The sequence below is a fragment of the Nicotiana sylvestris genome, chromosome 10 (assembly GCF_000393655.2).
Source record: "Nicotiana sylvestris chromosome 10, ASM39365v2, whole genome shotgun sequence".
Lineage (NCBI taxonomy): Eukaryota > Viridiplantae > Streptophyta > Magnoliopsida > Solanales > Solanaceae > Nicotiana > Nicotiana sylvestris.
The window spans coordinates 142,728,931-142,754,515 of record NC_091066.1 but is presented as its reverse complement, the minus strand read 5'-3'; the positions used below and the strand labels follow the sequence as shown (position 1 = coordinate 142,754,515).

Below are 25,585 nucleotides of genomic sequence, written 5' to 3'. Positions count from 1 at the left end.
ATTGAATTTAGAAATCTAAATATACTTGTTTGTTGTTGTTGTTGAATCCGAAAATAGGATTGTTTGTTGCTAAAATATTGTTCAATCAAATTTTAGTTGTTCTTTGTTGTTCAATTTGTGTTCATGTGATTTGTTGTTGAAATGTTGTTGAAATCATGTTCATGTGATTTGTTGTTGAAATGTTGAAGAAATCATGTTCATGAAATTTGTTGTTTGAACATTGTTAGAAATTAATCATATTGTCTATATTTTGGTTAAGTTTGATTAATTGATGTGTTATAGCTGATGGGTAGTTTGGTAATTTGCAGTACGTTCAGGGGTAGTTTGGTAATTTCAGTAAGGTCGGAGGGGTAGTTTAGGAATTGTACATTTTGTAATTTTTTATGTGAAGCATGGGGGACAAAATGAAATGGGGTGGGTTGTGATGTAGTTGTTTAATATAAAGGGGGACAAGACAAATTTTAGTGTGGGGGAATCTTGTATTTGTTTATGTTAGGCATGGGGGACAAAATATAATGGGGTGGTGTGATATGTTTATTTAATGTAATGGGGATGAGTGGGAAGATAATGGGTTTGGTAGAGAAAAAGTATTGATTTTAATTGATTGAAAGATTTATGAGATGGGTTATATATAGGAAGTCTTGAAACAAGAACGAGGGAGAGAAAACGAATCTGAAAACAAGAGAGAGAAAAGGGCTGAACATTTAAGAGAGAGAAAATTCCGAAAAATATTTAAACTTTCAAATAAAAAAACTAAAAAAAAATATTCTGCTTTCTTTCATTGTTTGAAATCAGAATTAATTGTTGTTTCATCAAAACTTGAAGCTTTTGTTTTTGGGATTACTGGTCTACTGGTTTGCAAACTCTTTTCCTGGTTTGTTACTGTTGCTGGGTTGTTGCTGCTGTGCTATACTGTTATTACTGCTGCTGATTCTCATCTTCATTTTCTTTTGCTTCCAATATCAGGTATATATTTTAGACTCATGTTGTGGAAAGCTTTAACATTGCCAAATAAATGAAGTTCGGAATTATAATTATGTCTTTTACTCGTTTAAATCTATTAGTTTAAATTTCAGTTTTGTTTCAGTTGGTTAATATAGTAGCTTACATTTGATGTGAGAACTGTTAGTTAATCATCCCTTTGAAATTCGCATAAGCTTTGTAATAATGTTATTTATTTCAGAATTTCATTAAGTATAGCTATATTCAAATTATAAGATAGAGAACATGGCAGAAAGCTAGCCATTAATTAAATCTTATGATATTGTTGGCTAAGTATGAAATAGTATGGAAGTATCAAGAAACTACATTACTAGCATATTTTGTCACAAAAGTCCGATTTTATTTAAAGCTAGATTGATGAAAGTTGTATGTTGTTCGTACATGGCGTGATAACAGTTACATGTATAACCATAAGTGAAAGGTGAGTTGATATAATTCGTTACGAGGTTAGAATATTAGGAATGGTTCAAACGTACAACTATATTGCATGTGATGCAATTTTATTGAATCAATTTGTATAATAGTTCTCTTTCTTATCAACTTGATTCTTATCTACCATTGTAAACAAATTAACCAAACAATTATAACTTTGGACTAAAAACAAGTATATGAGAAGGATATGGGATTTATAAGCACGAATTGCAACATTTTATGTCAAGGATATGTAGAAATAGAGTTCGCATTAAATATAACAATGAAAATTCTTCAGAAACTATTAATTTGTTTATCAAATTAATTCTTTTCCAGTTTTATATGCGATTCGATTTTTGGATATATTAATGTTGTATCCACGATAAAAATGGTAGTATTTTTAGTTACATGTTGTTTGTTTCTTTTTCATATCATTAATTCTTTAAAATTTGAATAGTTTTGAGGTATATAATTCATACGCGTAAAATAAGACTTGCGGTCAACACATAATAACTTTTGAATTTTTTTTCAAGAAAATTTGGAGACGTCTAAATCAGTGTTTCTCTATGGCTTTCATATAAAAATAAGTGGATGCAATAAACAATTTGTAGAGAATTTTATCAAGAATATTTTGTGAAATTAGGGATACGTTCGCGTGGCCTAAATTACATTTTTTTAAGGCAGTTCGGATTATGCGTTCGCGCAACTTTGAGCCAAAATTTTAATAAAAAGAGATTCGTCGGAGGATATTAAATTAATTTCATAAAACCCGAGATGTGCGGTTCACTATTTAAGAAAGGCGAATGTTCTTAATTTTATTTTAAGCACAATTTCGAATATCAAATATTTATTTTTATAATAAAAATATAGAATATTACCAACCTTTTTGTGTACACGTATGCGTGGCACGATTCTCTACAATTATAAAAGGTATATAATACGAATATAAGTACGCGTGATTCGTTTATATAATTGTAAACAATCTAAACAAAAGCGGTAATAAAATCGGGCAACAAGAAAAAAGGTATTTAGTAAATCAAGATAATTAAGCCAAATATAAAAATGGTTAAGCGACCGTGCTAGAACCACGGAATTCGGGAATGCCTAACACCTTCTCCCGAATTAACAGAATTCCTTACTCAGGATTTCTGGTTCGCAGAATAACAAACAGAGTCATATTCTCCTCGATTCAGGGATTAAAACCGGTGACTTGGGACGCCTTAAAATTCCCAGGTGGCGACTCTGAAACAAACAAACAAATCCTGTTTCGATTGTCCTTTAATTGGAGAAAACTCCTTGCACCCTCGCGGGGGCAGAAAAAGGAGGTGTGACAGTCGCTTATTAGGATTTGACAGTTGAACCATATCCTAGGGTGACCCAGAGCTATAATGACAGAAGGAATTAATACATTATTCTTCTACAGGTTCTTGAGAGTAAATTGTATACTTCATGTTATCCGGTCGTTATGGAGTGTTGCTAGACGTCACCCTTGATTAGTATATTGATGTGATCAATTTACTACCGACTTAGTATTGAACCTATGGGGTCGCACACTAACGAGTGTTCTGATCTTTGCTAAAGGATTAATTGCTTTATTATTTGATAATTAAATTAAAGAATTTAATTAGTCAAATAAATTTAGTTATTAGTCCAAATGAAATATTATTATATTCTTTTCTAGCACAGAGGATATAATTAATATTGTGAACAAATTAAAATATTCTATTTAGAATAGAAAAATAAAATTATATCTCTTGGTTAAAAAATATATATATATATATATATATATATATATATATATATATATATATATATATATATATATATATATATAATTAGCACTTATTTTATATAAAATATTAATAAAGTCTTGTTAGTAAATCCAATTTTGAATTGGATTAATTAACATGGAAAGTCCTTATGGTGTTGTCCACAATTTTCAACCCATTTAATATGGGAGATAATTTTTTAATAAGAAAATATTAATAAAAGAATTCAATTTAGAATTGAAGTCTATAAATGTGTTGCATGTTTTTATTTTCAAATATTGACTAAGTTATAGAATTCAATTTAGAATAGAATTCCATAAATGAGTTACATGTTTTTATTTTAAAATGGTGACTAAGCTGTAGAATTCAATTTAGAATTGAATTCCATAAATAAGTTACATGTTCTTTTAAATATTTACCATAAGATATGTGATTTGTATTTTCCAATGGAAATTATGTATATATATATATATATATATATATGTGTGTGTGTGTGTGTGTGTGTGTGTGTGTGTGTGTGTGTGTGTGAGTCCTAATTAAGAATTAGTGAGACATAGATCTTATACATATTGTAAAGAAACCAAGAGAGTTATTCTTGAGAGGAAAAATTACGTTGAGAAAGTAATAATGCAATATAAACCAAGATAGAAAATACTAGTACAAGAAAATTGTTTCTTGTTCTTCTACCTTTGAGTTGAGATTTTTGAGAAAAATTTCAACCCAATATTTTCTTTCAATTTGTTCACGGGGTTTCATTGATCAAGGAATTGATAGCAAGGACCGGTGTCGGTGTGGATACACATAGTCTTCGCACTATCGAAAAATTTAAAAATGAGACTCTCTTCACAAGGTACGTCTTAGATCCGATCTTTGATATGTAAATAAATTTTAAATACGAAAATTTCTGCCTATGATTGCTTTTATCTTCCGATGTGTATCATGGCGCCGCATAAAGCCTATCTAAAGGGGAGCTCTCACTACACGAAATAAGCTAAGGATGTAAAGATCTTATTCATTCTATCACACCTCTTAGTGATAACTTTACCTGCTTAAATGTGAAGTATCATGATCAAGATAAGCTATAAAGAACAAAGAGCGACTAATTAATTTTGTGTAACAATTACATTGTCAGAATTTAGTGAAAATCATGATTTGAGACTTGGAGTTATGTTTAACAAGATGCACGATGACTCATACTACTACAGTTCTATATGTTTCGTGATAGTCTAAACAAATCCTTACACCATTAGCTTCTCCAAAAATTAAATAATTCGTAGTAAGTTTAGTAACTTGAAAAATAAAGCATATTGTTTGATACAACTAGTTCGAAGTCACTAAGAAGAAATTGAAAATAAAATATATATTATTTGTCACAATAGATTAAAAGACACTGATAGTAGTGTAAAAAATCTTTACACTATCAGAATATGTAAATTAGCTCTTTTCAAAGTGTACCTGTGAGTTCCTCCAAACACTTCAGATGGGCTTCGAACAACAACTTATGGAGAAGTAATTAAGTCCTCATGAATTGGTCAGGAGAACTCTAGGGAACAACCTGTTTACTTTATCAACCAACTTTTCCTTGCTATATTGTAAAAGTTCTTTACGCTATCAAAATATATAAATTAAATCCTTTCAAAGTGAATCCTGGAGTTCCCCCAAACACTTCAGCAGGGCTTTAAACAATAAGTTATGGAGAAGTAATCCCTCATGAAGCGGTCAAGGGAACTCTAGGGAACACCCTGATAACTACTAATCTACTTGTTTTTTTAAATCTGGCTACAACAGTCCTATTTATATTGTATTTTCAAGAGAAGCAAACCCCACATAAAAGAATTTCCATGACAAATGTGAAAGTGGGGTTTGCAGTGGGATAGGGGGTGACACTATTGAATCTGGCTACAAATATGGGTAATATTAAAGTTTGAGAATATATCAGAAAAAAGTACTTTACCATGCATATTGTACTTTACCATTTTTGTCCTTTCATCCCATGCATATTGTACTTTACCTTTTTTACTTTTTGTGTCTTAAAGTTCAGTGATGGCTTCACTTGTTAATTCTTATACCTATAGTTTTTTTGGGGCAAAAGTATTTTTTCTTTCTGCCAAAAATTAAAGTTTTTGGAAGGAAAAAAGTACTTTTGAAAAGAAGCAAAAGCATTTTTTGAGAAGCAAAAGCAGTTTTTGAGAAGCAAAAAAAAGTAGTTTCTCTCCAAAACGATTTTTCTGAGAAGCACTTTTGAGAAAAATACACATAGAAGCAGTTTTCAAAAGTTTGGCCAAACACTAATTATTGCTCAAAAGTGTTTTTCAAATTAATTACTCAAATACAAACTGTTTCTCACCAAAAATACTTTTTTAAAAAGTGCTTTTGAGAAAAATACTTCTCAAAATAAGCTGATTTTAAAAGCTTGGTCAAACATGCTATTAGTATTTTAACTTGTGATATTGAATTTGTACAACCTAATCAGTTATCAGCTTCACTTTACCTTTTTTTTTTTTTTTTTTTTCGGAATCTGCTGGAAATCTTTGCTGTATATGCCAATAAAGCATAAATATTTATGAAAGTTGATTAGGTTCCATACATCATTTTTCATAGCTGAACAAAATTTTATTTTGAGAGGGCAGAGAATCTGTATAACTACTTGATGAATGGTCATTCTCTAGCATTCACATGGCGTATGATACGAGCCAGGTTCACAATATAAAAGATTTTGGAAGCAAATGGATGATAAGATGCATCAAGGGAAAAATAGAAAAGAAAATAAAACCAACAATTATGTGTTTTACTGGTTATTCAGTTGTACACGAGGGCAAATAAAATAAGTAAAATAGTTTTTTGTACAAAAGGATATTCAACGTTGCACATCCACTCTTTGGGCTAATAGATGTCTATCCGTATTGAGTTTAACTTCTATCCAATGAAGAATTTTCACACTATTAAGTCTACTTAATAATAATTACAGGTAATTCACAAAAATGATACCAATCTGAAAAATGACACAAGTAACCTACTATACGAATAAAGTCTCACATTAGACCTTGATAAGAAAAAGACGCTACATATAACATGTAGTAATACCCTTAGGGGTGGTTTGGTATAATGTATAAGGCAATGAATCATGGTATAAGAATGTGTATAAAGTTAATACATTATTTGATTGTAATTTCAAATGTGGGATAATTAATTCATGTATTATTTAATACATCAATTGGTGTATTATTTTATCCCACCATTAACATAGAATAACTAATCCATGTATAAGCTATACATATATAGAAAAAGCGCCATAAGGATAAAATTATCTTTTTATCTTTTTCCAAGAAGCCTATGAAGACTAAATATCCTAGGGTATAATTGTAAATTCATTATTTTTTAGTTTAAAAGGCAGACAAATAATTTAGATGATACTTTGTATACTCAATTTTAGTGCAATGAACTAAACGACCAAACAAGAAATGATCCATGTACTATTAATCTCCAAATTATTAATTCTTGCATTACTAATCTTTGTATTATTAATCCATGTATAACTTGTCTTCAAACCAAACAATCTCTTAAAAACGTGAGGCTTTTGAGAGAAAACTATTTAGGCTTGGACCAAAACGAACAGTATAACACTATATATGTAAATAATGTATTTGGGTTGGCTTAGCAAAAACATTACTTGCCGGCCACTAGTGCAATACATGCATGAGTGGAACTGGGACTTTTCATCTCGGTACAAAGCACTTCCTTTTTAGAGTATAGCAGTAATATAGCCGAATTCATGTGAGCTACTGCCATGGATTTTAATAAAATTTTAAAAATAATAATATAAAAATATATTTTGTTGAAGTGTGTAACCATCTTATTTAAAAGCATATTAAACTATTGGATAAAGTATACTTTTATTTAGTAAAATACAATGTTATTTGGCGAAGGATGGAATGCAAGTTTACTTAAGCATAGTTAATATCAATAGTTTCAATTGGTTGTGTACTTGTGTTCATGTTGGCTGCTTGGCTGTGGATATGCAGTTGATCTTGGTAATTTCCATTTTCCATCCAACTTGGACCTGTGGATATTAGTTAAGATTGATGTGTCACTCTTATTAATTAAAGGATATTAGTTGATCACAACTTAAAACATTTCTAAATTTCAGGGAAATGGGAATTTTAAAGACATTAGCCTCTAAATTCTACTAACTCAATTTGGTCTACTATCCTCAAATGTTTACTCTGTAAAAAGTGAAGGAAATAAAAATATGATCAAATTGTTTGTTATCAGCTTTAACGGTTTCTACTACTCATTTTTCAGCTATCTTTTTTATATCAGTTTAAGTACTATTCCTTTTCAGATATATATTAACCCACAAAAGAAAAAACTTGATTGCAATAGCAACTCCTCAAGCGTCTTTCATCTCCTTCATAAGGCAATATGTCCGCATTTATCAATATCTTCAGCAATTTTGAATTGAGGGCAGAAATGTTAATAATATCATATAATGTTGAAATTAAATAAGTCAAAAGTTTAACTATAATTCAACTTTAATCTTTTAATTTACATTTTTAAGGAGATCTACAGCAAGTCTGATGATCAAAAGTTGTTGCTTAATTGGTAAAATATTATTTACAAGAGAATTTTAGTAGGAAATAGCCCATCTATACCAACTTCAATAACGTTACAAAAATATTATAAGTGTTGGAAAAGAAAAGTTACAAAAACCACTTTGGTATATCACAAATATGAGACTGAATATTTTGCGACTCAATTTAACATGGGATGCTCAATATTTTCTTCAATTGATTTCATTTCTTGCTTTAGGACACTAAGTTTCACTGTACTGTCTTCATGGATGTTAGGCGGAACTTTCTCTTTGTAGCCAGAGGCACTCATGATTTTGCTTTAGTACATTGTACATGGCAAATTGAACTGCTTGTGAACTTCACAATATAAACTGACTCAAATTTCACAATATCCACTTGAGTCCACTTTTGAATGAAGACAGCCGAGTGAACAAAAGCCAAATGTCATTCTGCACTATTCTTCAAACGGAAGCACTAATTGAACAGAAGTTGGTACAAATACCTTGGGATGAAAGCACTCACTTGCAGAACACAGGGGGAAAGGAGGAACATGATTTCGGATTAATCAAAGGAATAACATGCCAGTTGTATATTAACATCTAGTGAAAACCTAAATTGATCTTTTACACAATATCTTCAGCATCTTTCCTAACCTGTTTTTGCAAGCTAAAAAGCTATATATACTAAAAAAATTCTTTAAACGGAAAAGCGTCTTGTTTGCTTCTGTTTGACAGAAAATACAGATTGTTTAGCTCCGGGGAGAAATTCAGAGGCACTTATTCTACTAGTTAGAAAAACAATTTTGCAAACAAACAATAATACTCTATGAAATTTCACTTACTTCCTCGTCTCTTCTCTCTTCTTTTCAAGCCTTTCAACTTCAGTCTCTGAGTTACTAGTAGTCCCTTTTTCCTCTAGAAAAACTGTAACAGAATCATCCACTATTTTTGTCAGCCACCGAGTTGGAGTTGCATCACTGTCACTTGAGACCTGATGAAAATTAATGCAAGAAAAGTAGCTAGGCGGTAAGAAAAATGAGAAAATATAATTGAAAACCAATGCATATGCCATCACATGGTCTTTTCTGCTATTTCCAGCTTCATACTATGTGGGAGAGGAAAGGTATCAACGAAATAAGCATCTAGATTCTCTACTTATTAGTATACTTCTGTAGATGGGAAATTTTTCCATTATTAATAAAATCATTTGCTTTATCATAAAATAATAGGGAAGGCAAGGATGAATGACATGTTTTTTATGCAATTGCAAAACGACAAAACTAGTTTTTACAGCGCAGTTGCGGAAACTCACAAACCACATGCATTGGTTGGATTTATTTTCCCGGTGATACCGATGATCAATTAAAACAAAATTATAAACCATCCTTCTCAAATCAGACCATAAATAAGCAACAATACCAATACGACTTTTCTCTTCTTTCACAAACCGCAAAGATACCACAAGGAGGAGATGAAGACGTTTCGGATAAAAAACAAACAAACAAGACAGAGAAAGAGATACCTTCAAAGATGACAATGTAGCTAGAGTACAAATCTCCATTTTGCGTTTATTTATGGTCTCCACGGTATCAGTTGTCCGGCAAAGCACAAACGCTTCTAGCCTGAGGATAGCAAGATTCCATCGTTAGTTTGGAAAGTTAAAAGTCGTTATTGTCTTAATGAAAAGCTTTTTTCCTTGACTATCACATCAAGCCATAAAAAGAGAGCATAACACATCAATCTCTCGCAGTCACTTGTATGTATTAAAACTTTTTGAATGATTCACAAACACATAAGCAAGCAGATCATAGCATGCTGGTATCCTTCGTTAAAGTATCATACATTATTTATCTTGTGGACCTTTAGCATAGGTCCCTAAAGAAATTACAACTCAACAGTAATATCAACTGCAGCTGTATGAAAGCTGAAATAGCAAATTCCAATCTTCTAAAGATGGGCAAGGAAGATTGATATTATGAACAACCAAGATAAGAGATTGCATTAGGAATGAAAAATTAACTAATTCATTGATTGTCGATTATTTAATGAAAAGGCACTTGAAACTTCTTTATTTTTAATATACTCCCACCCAAACTTTGACTACTTTTAACTCTTTCCATATAGAACAAATTTGCTTTTAAGTTGTCTTACCATATAACTTTTCCCTCGAACAGATACCAAAGGAACCAAAAAATGTCACTTGAAATGTTCTTTATATGAAAAGATTAAGTTCACAGAAGATTACCTTGCAAATCTCTCTTTTGGAGGCAACAATGTCCTCTTTGACCTCAGTCCTTTAACAATTGATGAAACCTTTTCCATCTCAGCTTCCACACTATCATTATTCCAGCTCTGAAAAAATGAACAGACGTCAAAAAACATGGACATTAAACAACATAATAATCATGTAGCAGCTAGCATGGAGCATTATATTAAGTCATGTTTTCCACTACTAGACTCATCTTGATAATCTACCTTTTTCAGACCCTCAAGCAAGCTAACATATTCCAAATACATATTCTTGAAAAACAAATTGCGTACATTAGTTTCTTTTCACACATACTTGACGAGAAGTTTAACAACATACATGGGTGATCCGATATATAGATTTTTCGAAAATAGATCCCATACAGCTCAGAGTAATCATTAAGACTCTAGACCATAATCATTAAGACTCTAGACCATGACACTAAAACCAATGGCAAAAAGATAGAGGAAAAGAAGGGGGAAAAATTGTTATGTCGAGGAAGAGGCAAACCCGAAAATAAAGAAGATAAAGAACACCAAATTTTAACGTGGAAAACCCTTCAAATCGAAGGTAAAAACCACGGGATCACAAAGATCCAAAAAGCTCCACTATAACAATAAGAGGGTTACAAAAGTTCTCCAAATTGGCTACACAACAAGTGCCAAACACGGAGCAACAATAGCAACAAGAGCAACAACTAATCAATTGAAGAAAGAGTATAATCCACAAAAACGAAGCTGCTGTTCGAGGCTCGAAATAAGATACTACGAGACTCCAAATCCGATCTGCACTCTTCAAATCCAAGACAAAGATGTTACAAACACTCAGACAAACTTTCAGCCCGATCAAACGGTTAAAGAATTGGAAAACGTGATTTGAAGTTGGTTGGTCGGAATAAAAATCTGCAGCAAAACAAATATTTTTCTTCTCTCTTCTCTCTTGACGAAAGCTCTCTCAAAAACCACTCTTATGTGCTTAAGTCTTTCAAAGACTTGTATCAATGAGCATAGAATAATTCTCCAAGGTTGTCTTATTTATAGATCATGAGTGGTGCTTTCTCTTAAAGCCAAAACCCACTCAAAATAGGAATAAACCGAATCCAATTCCAAATAGGAATGGAAACCAAAAGAGAATAGGATTAGGCCATTGTGCCTTTGGCTGGACAACATGGGCATGTGCCCAAAAAAAACTACACTTTAACATGCACCAATGGAGGTAATATATCTAATATTCTGGTTTTTAAAATTTGTGCTTAAATCATACCTTTATAGTTGAAGGATAATCACTTATCACTATAGATTCTTTATTTATAGAATTCCCTCTAGCAGGAAGCCGCTGCCATAATTCTTCGGTGACAAACGGCATAAATGGATGAAGTAATCTCAACCCATTATCTAAACAAAGCCACAAAGTGTCTTGAGCAAATCTTCTTGCAGATACAAATTCTGGATTATCACTGACAAAGTATGGCTTGATTACTTCTATAAACACATCACACAGCTGGAACTGCCAAAATGAATATACCACTGTTGCTGCATCGGAGAAATCATAAGATTCAAGGGATGAGACAGTTTTCGCTATGGCCTTGTTAAGCGCTGAGAGTATCCACTGGCAGCTAAAAGGCATTTCACTAGGAACTATCTTTGTCTGAGGGGTGTAATCTTCACCCAGTTTATCCATGGCAAACCTAATGGCATTCCATAGTTTGTTACACCATTCACGATACCCAACCACTCTCTGGATATCCAGATTGATCTTATCGGACTGGAAGGACAAAACAAAAAGGTTAATAATATCCAAAGAAAGTTCAAAAGAAACATCTTATTAAATTTCAAGACACAAATGTGACAAACCTGGCCAGTATATGAGACTAGGGCAAATCGAAGAGCATCTGCACCACATTCGTGAATACCTTTAGGAAAGTCCTTTGAATGTCCCTCTTTCGCCCTCTCAAGTTCTTTGGCATCCAGGTTGCCCTCCTCTAATCTCTTATGAAGATCATCAAGGGTAATTCCATTAATAACTTCAAGAGGATCAACAACATTTCCCAATGATTTGGACATCTTACGTCCCTGTGCATCACGGATCATTGGATGCAAATAAACCTGCAAAACATATTAAAATAAATAAGATCTGTTATGATCTCAACAGAAAGATCAAGTTACATAACTACATGTAGATAAAATACGGATTTTTTTGTCTTTTTTATAAGTGGATAAAAAGAAAATTTAACTTTCAGAAGCACTCTACTTAAAATTCTGTTTAAAGCACTGAAAAAGCCATGGATCATGGAAACAGAACTATCTTAGCTATCAACTGCTCCTAAAATAGATTCAAAGAATCAAACCCACGTATACCATAAATCTCAATAAGAAAAATTGGCATTTTCTACGAGGGATGATGAAGTTTGCTAACCTTTGTAAATGGTACGTCATCTCCCAGTGTTATCCCCAACATCACCATACGTGCAACCCAGAAGAAGAGAATATCATGTCCAGTTTCAAGAACCGAAGTTGGATAAAACGTTTTTAAATCCGCAGTATCATCTGGCCACCCCAATACAGATAATGGGAAAAGACCAGATGAAAACTAAGTATCCAGCACATCTGGATCTTGAGAGAGCTCAACAATCTCCTTCCCTGAAAATTTCCTACAAACCAAATCTCGAGCCTCTTCTTCATTTCTAGCAACAATCCAGTGATCATCACAAACACCAAATTCCTTCTTCTTATCATCATGCAGTGTCACATACCAAGCAGGAATACGATGACCCCACCAAAGTTGTCTTGAGATGCACCAATCACAGAATATTCTCAAGCCATCTGCATGTTCACCACACAAGTCTTTGTGACATGGAACACAACAAATTTTTATGCAAGTGATGAATCAAGAAAAGAGCACAAAACATCCTTTATAAAGTTTATATTTAAAATCCATAACAAAAAACACAACCAAGTTTTTTGCATGTACACATCTATATCTGATGAGATAATTGCACAAAAGTAAATGATAGAATATCCATTTCCACCACAAACAAAAGACAATAACGAATAGAACCTAAAACAGTCATTAGACCCATCAAAATGCACTAGTCTACACATGGGTAGGGTAATGGGGACACAAATTAGCATCTCATTTAAACCATTGCAGTCATTTAATCAAAGCATTTTTAGGGGCTAGATCCGAAAGTACCTTTTCCATTCAGCAGCATATTGTTTTGGGATGATCTCCATTTTCCGATTGTCATCATCCATAACAGCATCCAAAGCCTGTTTGGCCATATTTTTGCAGTTGACAAACCACTGGGGCTTTATAAGAGGTTCCACTGCATCATTGTTGTTATGTCGAGGAAGAGGCAAACCCGAAAATAAAGAAGATAAAGAATACCAAATTTTAACGTGGAAATCCCTTCAAATCGAAGGTAAAAACTACGGGATCACAAAGATCCAAAAAGCTCCACTATAACAATAAGAGGGTTACAAAAATTCTCCAAATTGGCTACACAACAAGTGTCAAACACGAGTAACAAGAGCAACAACTAATCAATTGAAGAAAGAGTATAATCCACAAAAATGAAGCTGTTGTTCAAGGCTCTAAATAAGATACTACGAGCCACTAAATCCGATCTCCACCGTTCAAATCCAAAACCAAGATGTTACGAACACTCAGTCACAATTTCAGCCCGATCCAACGGTTAACGAATCGGAAAAGTGATTTGAAGTTGGCTGGTCGGAATAAAAATCTGCAGCAAAACAAATATTTTTCTTCTCTCTTCTCTTTTGACGAAAGCTCTCTCAAAAATCACTCTTATGTGCTTAAGTCTTTCAAAGACTTGTATCAATGAGCATAGAATAATTCTCCAAGGTTGTCCTATTTATAGATCATGAGTGGTGCTTTCTCTTAAAGTCATAACCCACTCAAAATAGGAATAAACCGAATCCAATTCCAAATAGGAATGAAAACCAAAAGAGAATAGGATTAGGCCATTGGGCCTTTGGCTAGACAACATGGGCATGTGCCCAACAAACTCCCCCTCCAGCCAAGGGGATAAATGTGTCTTCAAGTAGAGGAACTATTGACAGGCTTCATGCCTGCCAATTTTCTACAAAATTCATGTTTATCTGCAACCACCGCCTTTGTCAGCATATCCGAAGGATTTTCATCAGTGTGTATCTTCTCAACCTCAAATAATTTCACTTCCACGGCCATTCTTATCCAATGATACTTTCTATTTATATGTTTGGTCTTAGAATGAAAAGTGGAGTGCTTGGTGAGACAGATAGCACTCTGATTATCACAAAATAAGATGTACATTGGCTGCTCAAAGCCAAGATCAATAATAAACTCCTTCATCCATAATAGTTCTTTGGCACCTTCTGTGACAACAATATATTCGGCTTCTGTGGTGGATAGAGCTATGCACTTCTGTAGTCTAGATTGCCAAGAAACATCTCCCCCTGCAAAAGTGATCAAATAACCGGAAGTGCATCTTGAATTATCAAGATTGCCTCCTAAATCAGAGTCTGTGTAACAAACAAGTTCAGGCTTGCCATCGCCAAAGCATAGCTTTAAATCTGCAGTACCTTTCAAATACCTGTAAGCACGTGATTTTTGTCCTATATGAGAAATACTCCCAAAAAATGCAAAATAAAATGACTTTCCTTGGTGTGCAATTTTGAGTATTTTTTGTGATATTTTTTGGATAATTATTTGTATTTGTCTGTGTTTGCTTATTTGTTAAATTAATAAAAAATATAAAAATATGTCGCATTTTGCATGTAGGATTTAATTCTACAATTGTTAGTAATTAAATGAGTTTTACAAAAATTAAAAATTACAAAAATAGGCATCTTTTGCATTTTTAGCATTTTACGTCCAAATGAACAATTTTATGCTTAATTATTACCTAATTGTGCGTTAATTGTTATTGGGAGTTAATTTGCGCTTTTATAACTTAATTTATTTCTTAATAATAGTTTAAGTATTTTTATAATTTAGTTTTAGGAAATAAAAGAAGAAAAGATAATAAAAATACAAAGAAAAATCGGATTGGGCCACTTCTTCAAATTTCAACCTCAGGCCCAAATAATTGCCCAATCTTCTCCATGACCCAGTCCACTTCAGATCGGGTCGACCCGGTCCGCCCCATTAACCCATTGACCCAACACCCCTTCTTCATTTTTGTCCAACACAAAAACAAAACAAAAGGAAAGAAGACAAAAAACCCTAAAAAAGACCAAAAACATCCGCCCCCATTTTTGGCTTCTTCTTCTCCAAAATACCAAACACCCCAAGCCAACCATGGCTGCCCTCGCTACTTCCCTTCCCCCTCACGACCAACTTCTGCTCCTCCTCCTTCGTTCTTCATTCAAACCACCAAACGACACAACCACCCTCGCGTCCAAACGACCTCCCCGTCCTCCATTAATACCAAACAACCACCTTCAAGCTCGAGCTCGACATCCATGGTCGCTACTGCTGCGTCTTCGTCGTCAACAACCAGTCGTTGCTACTCCATTCCAGCTGCTTCTGTGTCCTCGCTCCAGCTGCGTCGTCCGCTTCTTCATCTGCATCTTTCGTCATCCGTTTCTTCAGATAATCGAGCTGCGACCATGAAGAGTGCCACTGATTTGGCTGCAATATGCCGTTGCTACTGTTTCAGCTTTCTTCACCTCCAACCATAACTGTTTCGTTTCCTCCTCCAAAAAAAATAGGAGTCCGCCATGGCTGCTTTCACTACTGCATTGTCGAGCTCCTACGGCTGCTGTCGCTGCTGCATCGACCAGCTTGTGCTTCAGTCGATGCGAGGCTGAACGTTCCCCTACGCCCCTCGCGGGGCGGAAAAAGGAGGTGTGACAGCTCTGGCGACTCTGCTGGGGATATAAACCCAGAACCACTGGTTCAGGGTTAGAAATTCGAGTTTAGATAAATTGTTATATTTGGTTTTATCTGATTTTTACATGTTTGAGCCTAATGTGCTAAATGCTGCTTTTACCGCTTTGATATTATTTGAACTGTACATATAAACTGTGCCGAAACCCTTCTCTTCTTACCTCCGGGGAGAAGCTCGCTGGTCGAGACTCCCTATTCTGTTAGTGTCAATACCTAAAATAAGAAAGAGGCCGGATAAGTTACAAAGTCGGACGACCCCGCGGGTCCCCGGTACGTAGCCCCCTCCTCGACTCGAGTTGTCCGCTCGGGTACACAGTCTAGAACAAATACCCATGTTATGAACCTAGAATAACTCAGCTTCATGCCGGATCCCTAGTAGGAACGTTTGTTTGCATCACGTGCATTTGACTTTGGAGGCTCAACACAGGGGTTGGGTCTGTCTAGGACAAGTGCACCAAAAAATGAAAATGACCATCCTGATGCATCTTACTTGCTACTACTTGCTCATTTATTTGATTCGGACTTGTGTGTTGACTGACTTGTGAATATCAGGAATAATATTTTGAAACTGAAAAAAAAAAAGAAATAGCGGTTAGGGAATTGATTGTTTATTTTTGAAAAAAAAAACCAATACCTAAATACTGTCAAAACTCTGCCGAAATTTTGAGAAAATAAAAAAAAATGTCCTATTAAAAAAAATAGAAAAAATAGTTTGTCTTGCCATGAAAATGAAAATGAAAAAAGAGTCTTATTTTTAAAAGAGTTTTTTTTTATGAAAATGCCAATAAAAAATAAAAAATAAAAAGAGTCGGGCGTTGAAAGTGGTTTTATTATTTGTTGCAAATATATCTATATATATATATATATATATATAAATCCAAAAAGTTTTTCTTTATTTCCAAATATATATATATATATATCTTTATTTTCCATTATTGATTTCTTTAGAAAGTCTTTTAAATTGTTTTTGGTTAAAATAAATAAATAAATAAAATAAAAATAAAAATAAAAATATTTTTCTTTTACAAAAATATAAAAATCCGAAAATATTTTGATTCGTTTTTCAAAATTGAAAAGAAAATTCAAAATTTTAAAAAATATTTTTTTAGAAGCATTTCTTTTATTAAAGGTAAAATTTCAAAAAAAAAATATTTTCTTTTATTTTCTTTAGAATAAGAAAAAAAAACAAATGAAAATTCAGAAAAAAAATATCTTCCTTTTACTTTTGAAATTCTCAAAGTTCAAATCAAAAGAAAAGGAATTCTTGGAAGTCTTTCTTTCAAAAAAAAATCAATCAAAAATCCAAAAAAATAATACTTCCTTTATTCTCTTAAAGCAGTTCTTTCACAAATTCAAAAAAAACAAAAAAAAAATTATTTACTTTATTCATGACTACCCGAACTACGCGGGTTTGATTCTCACCGGATGTGAGATACGTAGGCAACCCTCATTGGGTCCAACCCACCTTTTGCTAAAATAGCCAAAAACAAATAAATAATAAAAAAAAACATGTCAAAATTTTAATTTTGTCGTGAATAGGTCAGGTGATGTTGTTTTGTCATAAATAGCCGAATGTTCCCGAAAGGGACGCCGGAAGGCTGACTTTGCATAAACAGTCGCCTTTTGGGTCATGTTTAGGATTTTTTGTCCAGTTGACCCACACAGCCTTAATAACCTTCGTCCCCGAGACGCTGAAGGGCCATGTTTGCAACACCAGGTTTATATTGTAATTTAAAAAGAAGAAAAAAAAACAAAAAAAAAACAAAGAGTCAGCGGTCAGGTGAATACCGTTTGAATTTTTATCATAATAAGCCAAGCCAGCTTCGGCCGCGTCTTAAACCGTTCTTGCCGAAATAGCTTTAGAGTATCTTTCAGTTGTCGAAAGGCTATTTTCGTAAAAGGATGGACAAGTTTGTAAAGTGTCATAAAATAATCCTCCCGACCTCAAAATTCATATGAATGCAGAAGGGGCCACATTTGCAAAAATAACCATTTGGTTGCATTTGTCAAACGAAGAAAGGGAGCTGGCCATTTGTTTTGGAGTTTGTAAATCTTTTAATTAGAATATGTGGGTTGTTTGATTTTCGAGTTTGTAGGTCATCTTCAAACCTTTGAAACCCAGTTTGTTCTAATATGAAAATTGAAAAAATATTTATTATTATTTATCTTTTATGGTCCGAACTATGCAAGGTCTGATTCATGCGGGGTCATGATACGTAGGCAATCTCCATAAGATTCGACCGCGACAAAAAGAAAAAAAATGGAAAAAGAAAAGAAAAATGAAAAAAAAAAAAGCAAAAAAAAAAGAGAATGAAAAAAGAGAAAGGAAAAAGAAAAAAAAAAGAAAAAATCGAAAAAAGAGAAAGAAAAATGAAAAAAAAGAGAAAAAAAAGATGTTGTTAATAATGAGGACCGACTGAGTCCATTCTAACCTGTTGGTTTTGCAAAGAAAGTTAAGGTGGTTGGTTTGTGGTAAGCCGGACGATGACACCCAGAATCCTTTACCTGCATATCATGACACACACTTTGCGGGGATCAGGCCTCATAACAGAAGCGCTCGAATCCTATAGGAACTTGTGGACTAAGGTTGATGACATTGAAATTGGCAATGGGCTGGACAATACTGATGCGAATCTTAGTGGCTAAGATGCCAGTTTTTGATAAAGTGGGAGGACGCTTCGTTCCTTGGTCAGCAAGAGAGAAGCTTGTGGTGGCTTATTTTGTTGTCATTTCTGTTGTTCGGATTATTAGGGTTATAAGTCGGATATTGTCTTGTCTAGTTTGTTTTAGGATTTTGTTTTGGATTGTTTTGTTTGTTTTGTTATTTAAACCACTTCACCGGTAGTCTAATACAAAATCCGGTCTTTTATTATTTCCAGTCATCTTTTTGTTTAGTCCTTTGTCATTTTATTCGACGTCGATTCTAGTGGCATGACACGCACACACAGTTTGGGCCTGATCTTAAAAGTTAATCATAAAACCCCGAAAAGGTGATCAGACCATTTAAAGGAAATAAGGACGGTTGAGATTATTCAGAGCTCGAGTCATATGGAACCGGGGCAAGTAAAATATGAATAAAACCGTTAAAAGCAAGATTCGCCAAATTGGCATGAGGGTCGTTCATGATAATGAGAGTGTCGCCCAACGGTGCTTTAGAAATGACAAAGGAAAAACAAATGTTTAACATAATTGTCAAGCCTAGCACCATCGGAAGAGACTATAAATCTATTGTTTAATTGTGTTGTTTGCACTTGGCATGTTGTGAAGACTGGAATGACGAAGGCATTTTGTTCTGCTACCTAAACACTTTGTCCTTCGTTACCCCTTTTGAGCCTTATTTATTTTTCTTTCATACCCCTCGTTCGGAATCAGTAGCAACGAAGAAAAAAAAAGAGAAAGAAAGAAAACAACAAAACGAAAAAGAGAAAAAATAAGAAAAGAAAATGATAACAAAGAAAAAAAGAAAGATGAAAAAGAGGAGTTGGGAACTACGTTTGACCTGATTCATCAAAGAGGATACGTAGGTGCTTCACGGCTCGGTCATAGTTTTGAAAAATGAAAACAAAAATCAATTAAAATATCCCCAAGCAAGAAACTGGGGCAAAAGTTGCGTTTGTTGTAAATAAATCTAGTTCCGAAAGTTGTAATTAATAACCCAAAATCGATGCATTTTTTAGCCTTTAATACCCTTTCTTTCTAGCCCTATCCAAAACCCACATTACGGTCCAAAGAAAGACCTTCTCATCAGTCTTCGAAAGATGTCGAGTCAGACAAATGAAGAGTCTTACCGGCGAACATAACATTCTGTTCCACAGCAGAAAGGACTCTAATCTCCAACAGAAAGAGTCATACCGGCAACACTCCAAATCCCCAGCTGGAGAGAGATATAAAACGAGAGAGTCTTATCGGTGAAAACCTTCACAGGCACCATAAGGCGATGAAAGCTGAGAGACAAACCAAAATGAGAGAGACTTGATAGTGAAAACCCTTTGGGCACTACAAGTCGAATAAGATTGAGAATCAGATGGGGAATTGCCAAATGAAGATCTTGAAAGATGATTGACGGTAGAGGATAGGCCACATGTGCGTGTCATGACCATTAGAGTCGGTATCTGCGTTTGATAGGTTTTTATTTATAGTTTCTTTTGTCAAAGAGTCATCTTTTTCCTTTGTTTTTTTTATTCTGTTCCCTGTTATCTTTTTTCCTTTCATAGAAAAATTCCCCAATAGAGTCTGTTTGGTCAGAACAAGTGTGAATTGACTTCAAAATATGCCATCAGCTTTCCAATTATGCAAGATGAGATCTGACTAGTACATCCAAGTGATATAGTCAACAAGGAACAAGCGCGAGGCCAGTGTCAAAAATATATATCCCCAGCAAAAGGCCCGTAAACAAAGCAAGGAAAGCAGTGAGCAGGATTTGGGAAATTCATACTAGACTAAAAGGTCGGGGAAATGCCAGTTTCCGAGCTATGCCACAAAAGAAGAGGGATATCCCCAGCAGAAGGGGATTATCCCCAGCAAATAATATCATCCCCAACAAGTTGTGGAGCGCAGAGCAAGGAAGGAGAAAAGGAAAATCCATCCCCAGTAAGAGTATCACAACCAACCACCATGTTTTAAACTAACAAATTCTGTTTGATTTGAAGCAGGTAAAGGAAATGGCATTGAGGCCAGAAATACATGCCACAAGGGATATTATCAAATTGGGGCAGAAAATTTTCCTTCCATTTAGAAAATTTTCTGGAAGTCAGGTACCCATTCGGGGAAGAATAAAGATAATGCCAGTCTCAAGGGAAGTGGTCTTTGAACCAGTGTTGCCCCCAAAATAATAAGTTTCAATGGAGGAAGTCGTTCCTCAGCAAATGGATGAAACTTGTGCTCAGAAGAGCAAAAGGCTAGTATCATTCCCAACAGCCTTCCGAAGAGTGAAGCACTAGTTCTGAAGGAATCAGAATCCCCCAGCAGTGTTATCCTCGACAGCGTTATCCCCAGCTGATAACATTTTTACCCCCCAACAGGTAAGTAAATAATTCTCCAACAGTGTTATCCCCTGCAGTTTCGAGGAGTCCAACACAAGTTTGGTGAAAATCGGTATCCTCAGCGGTTCCTTTCGGGGAAAGGCAAAACGAGTCTTAAGGGAGTTAGTCTTCAAAGGAAGAAGCTAACAATAACAATAAATAACAATAATAATAATAAAAATAATAAAAATATATATATATATATATATATAAAATAAAAAAAAGGGGAAGTAGTTCTGGAAAGAGTAAGACAACATATTTACTCAGCAGAGTTATCCTCAGCAGTGTTATCCTCAGCGGATCATCGAGATGTAGAAGCATCCTCGAAAGAGTTTTGGGCAACCCAGAGTGGGTAAGGGAAAAAGTGAAAATTCATCCCCCGCAAAATAATCCCCGGCAAGTTTTCGAGGTAAGACATATTTTGGGTTCATCCGCCCTCGAACAGGATATGTCGGGTTCGTCCGCCCTCGAACAGGATATGTCGGGTTCGTCCGCCCTCGAACAGGATATGTCGGGTTCGTCCGCCCTCGAACAGGATATGTCGGGTTCGTCCGCCCTCGAACAGGATATGTCGGGTTCGTCCGCCCTCGAACAGGATATGTCGGGTTCGTCCGCCCTCGAACAGGATATGTCGGGTTCATCCGCCCTCGAACAGGATATGTCGGGTTCATCCGCCCTCGAACAGGATATGTCGGGTTCATCCGCCCTCGAACAGGATATGTCGGGTTCATCCGCCCTCGAACAGGATATGTCGGGTTCATCCGCCCTCGAACAGGATATGTCGGGTTCATCCGCCCTCGAACAGGATATGTCGGGTTCATCCGCCCTCGAACAGGATATGTCGGGTTCATCCGCCCTCGAACAGGATATGTCGGGTTCATCCGCCCTCGAACAGGATATGTCGGGTTCATCCGCCCTCGAACAGGATATGTCGGGCTCATCCGCCCTCGAACAGGATATGTCGGGTTCATCCGCCCTCGAACAGGATATGTCGGGTTCATCCGCCCTCGAACAGGATATGTCGGGTTCATCCGCCCTCGAATAGGATATGTCGGGTTCATCCGCCCTCGAATAGGATATGTCGGGTTCATCCGCCCGCGAATAGGATACGTCGGGTTCATCCGCCCTCAAATAGGATTTTATTTTTTTTTAAAAAAATTGTTGTTGAATACAGGCGCCCACCTGAATAACGAGAGGAATACTTTTTTGTCTGTCCATTTCATATTTTAGGCGCCCACCTGCATAACAAGGGAATACATTCCACGCCTTTACCAATAAGAGACGCACTTCCTAGGTCAAGTTTTGCCAATAGGAGACGCACTTCCTAAGTTTTACCCATAGGAGACGCATTTCCTGAATTAAGATTTCACGCATAGGAGACGCGCTTCCTAAGTTAAAGATTTCATTAATAGGAGACGCACTTCCTAAGTTTAGTTTTACCGATAGGAAAAGCACTTCCTAAGTTCATTTTACCCATAGGAGATGCATTTCCTCCTAAGTTTACTTTTACCCATAGGAGACGCATTTCCTCCTAAGTTTAGTTTTACCCATAGGAGATGCATTTCCTCCTAAGTTTAGTTTTACCCATAGGAGACGCATTTCCCCCTAAGTTTACTTTTACCCATAGGAATACTTTTCTGTCTTTTCATTTCATGTTCTAGGTCGCCTACTAGTATAATGCGGGAATACATTTCTGTTCTAGGTCGCCCACCAGTAAAATGCGGGAATACTTTCTGTTCTAGGTCGCCCACCAGTAAAATGCGGGAATACTTTCTGTTCTAGGTCGCCCACCAGTATAATGCGGGAATACTTTCTGTTCTAGGTCGCCCACCAGTAAAATGCGGGAATACTTTCTGTTCTAGGTCGCCCACCAGTAAAATGCGGGAATACTTTCTGTTCTAGGTCGCCCACCAGTAAAATGCGGGAATACTTTCTGTTCTAGGTCGCCCACCAGTAAAATGCGGGAATACTTTCTGTTCTAGGTCGCCCACCAGTAAAATGCGGGAATTCTTTCTGTTCTAGGTCGCCCACCAGTAAAATGCGGGAATACTTTCATGTTCTAGGTCGCCCACCAGTAAAATGCGGGAATACATTCATGTTCTAGGTCGCCCACCAGTAAAATGCGGGAATACTTTCTGTTCTAGGTCGCCCACCAGTAAAATGCGGGAATACTTTCATGTTCTAGGTCGCCCACCAGTAAAATGCGGGAATACATTCTGTTCTAGGTCGCCCACCAGTAAAATGCGGGAATACTTTCATGTTCTAGGTCGCCCACCAGTAAAATGCGGGAATACATTTTGTTCTAGGTCGCCCACCAGTAAAATGCGGGAATACTTTCTGTTCTAGGTCGCCCACCAGTAAAATGCGGGAATACATTCTGTTCTAGGTCACCCACCAGTAAAATGCGGTATACATTATGTTCTAGGTCGCCCACCAGTAAAATGCGGTATACATTATGTTCTAGGTCGCCCACCAGTAAAATGCGGGAATACTTTCTGTTCTAGGTCGCCCACCAGTAAAATGCGGGAATACTTTCTGTTCTAGGTCGCCCACCAGTAAAATGCGGGAATACATTCATGTTCTAGGTCGCCCACCAGTACAATGCGGGAATACATTTCTGTCTCTTCATTTCATGATTCTAGGTCGCCCACCAGTACAATGCGGGAATACATTCAGTCTTTTCATTACAAGCGTTGAAGTTGGGAGCCCACCCAGATAACAGAGGCATACATTTCAGTCTTTAATTTTCAAGTGTTGAGGTTGGGAGCCCGCCTATAGAACAGAGGCATACATTTCGAGATCAAGTCAGAAGACAATTAAACAGAGGGTTACAACAGGAATCCCCAGCAGTAAACAATAAAATCCCCAGCACCGGGAAACAGAAGGTTGCAACAAGAGGTCCCAGCACAAATTCAGGCGCATGAGTCAAAAGGAAGAAAGGACGCGTCTTGAAAGAAGCAGCTGGTGAACATTAAATCATGCCCAGCATAACAAGTCTGATGAAGAGAGTCGTACCCACTAGAGGAATCGCCGAAAAGCTTGATGAAGAAAGTCATGCCCCTAGCGGACCGAGCAAAATAATGAAAACTGGTATTCAGAAAAGCAAAGGGCCAGTATCATTCCCAAATTCCCGGAAGAAAAGCACCGGAGGAAGCACAAGCAGACAAGAAAGCCAGGCAACAAGAACAAATTTCAGTCTAGCCTAGCTTCTTGTTTTATTTTAAGCACGATGTAATAAGGAGATCGGTAAGCAGTGATAACAGCATGCAACAGCAGTAACATTGCAGTCCCATGGTAGTCCCAGCTACCAAAAATTCCCGAACTACATTAACCTGATTCCCCTTTAGCCAGGGATATGTAGGAAACCTTTGAAGCAAAGGTTCGGTTAAATCTTTTTCAAAAATGCTTCACACGGAGCACTCGGATGGGCAAAAATCGTTCGCTTTATCTTTGCACGAAAACCCTTCGTGTCTTCGGGCAAAGAGGGGCAGCTGTAAGCACGTGATTTTTGCCCTATATGAGAAATACTCCCAAAAAATGCAAAATAAAATGACTTTCCTTGGTGTGCAATTTTGAGTATTTTTTGTGATATTTTTTGGATAATTATTTGTATTTGTCTGTGTTTGCTTATTTGTTAAAAAATATAAAAATATGTCGCATTTTGCATGTAGGATTTAATTCTAAAATTGTTAGTAATTAAATGAGTTTTACAAAAATTAAAAATTACAAAAATAGGCATCTTTTGCATTTTTAGCATTTTACGTCCAAATGAACAATTTTATGCTTAATTATTACCTAATTGTACGTTAATTGTTATTGGGAGTTAATTTGCGCTTTTATAACTTAATTTAGTTCTTAATAATAGTTTAAGTATTTTTATAATTTAGTTTTAGGAAATAAAAGAAGAAAAGATAATAAAAATACAAAGAAAAATCGGATTGGGCCACTTCTTCAAATTTCAACCTCAAGCCCAAATAATTGCCCAATCTTCTCCATGACCCAGTCCACTTCAGACCGGGTCGACCCGGTCCGCCCCATTAACTCATTGACCCAACACCCCTTCTTCATTTTTGTCCAACACAAAAACAAAACAAAAGGAAAGAAGACAAAAAACCCTAAAAAAGACCAAAAACATCCGCCCCCATTTTTGGCTTCTTCTTCTCCAAAATACCAAACACCCCAAGCCAACCATGGCTGCCCTCGCTACTTCCCTTCCCCCTCACGACCAACTTCTGCTCCTCCTCCTTCGTTTTTCATTCAAACCACCAAACGACACAACCACCCTCGCGTCCAAACGACCTCCCCGTCCTCCATTAAAACCAAACAACCACCTTCAAGATCGAGCTCGACATCCATTATCTCCACTGCTGCGTCTTCGTCGTCAACAACCAGTCGTTGCTACTCCATTCCAGCTGCTTCTGTGTCCTCGCTCCAGCTGCGTCGTCCGCTTCTTCATCTGCATCTTACGTCGTCCGTTTCTTCAGATAATCGAACTGCGACCATGAAGAGTGCCACTGATTTGGCTGCAATATGTCGCTGCTACTGTTTCAGCTTTCTTCACCTCCAACCATCACTGTTTCATTTCCTCTTCCAAAAAAATAGGAGTCCGCCATGGCTGCTTTCACTACTGCATTGTCGAGCTCCTACGGCTGTTGTCGCTGCTGCATCGACC

At 36.0% G+C, this 25,585-nt stretch overlaps 1 pseudogene; it reads right to left on the bottom strand.

The window, feature by feature from the left end:
- Nucleotides 1-8,361: 8,361 nt before the first annotated feature.
- Nucleotides 8,362-25,585, bottom strand: part of LOC104227415 (valine--tRNA ligase, mitochondrial 1-like) — a 35,014-nt pseudogene continuing 17,790 nt past the window's right edge.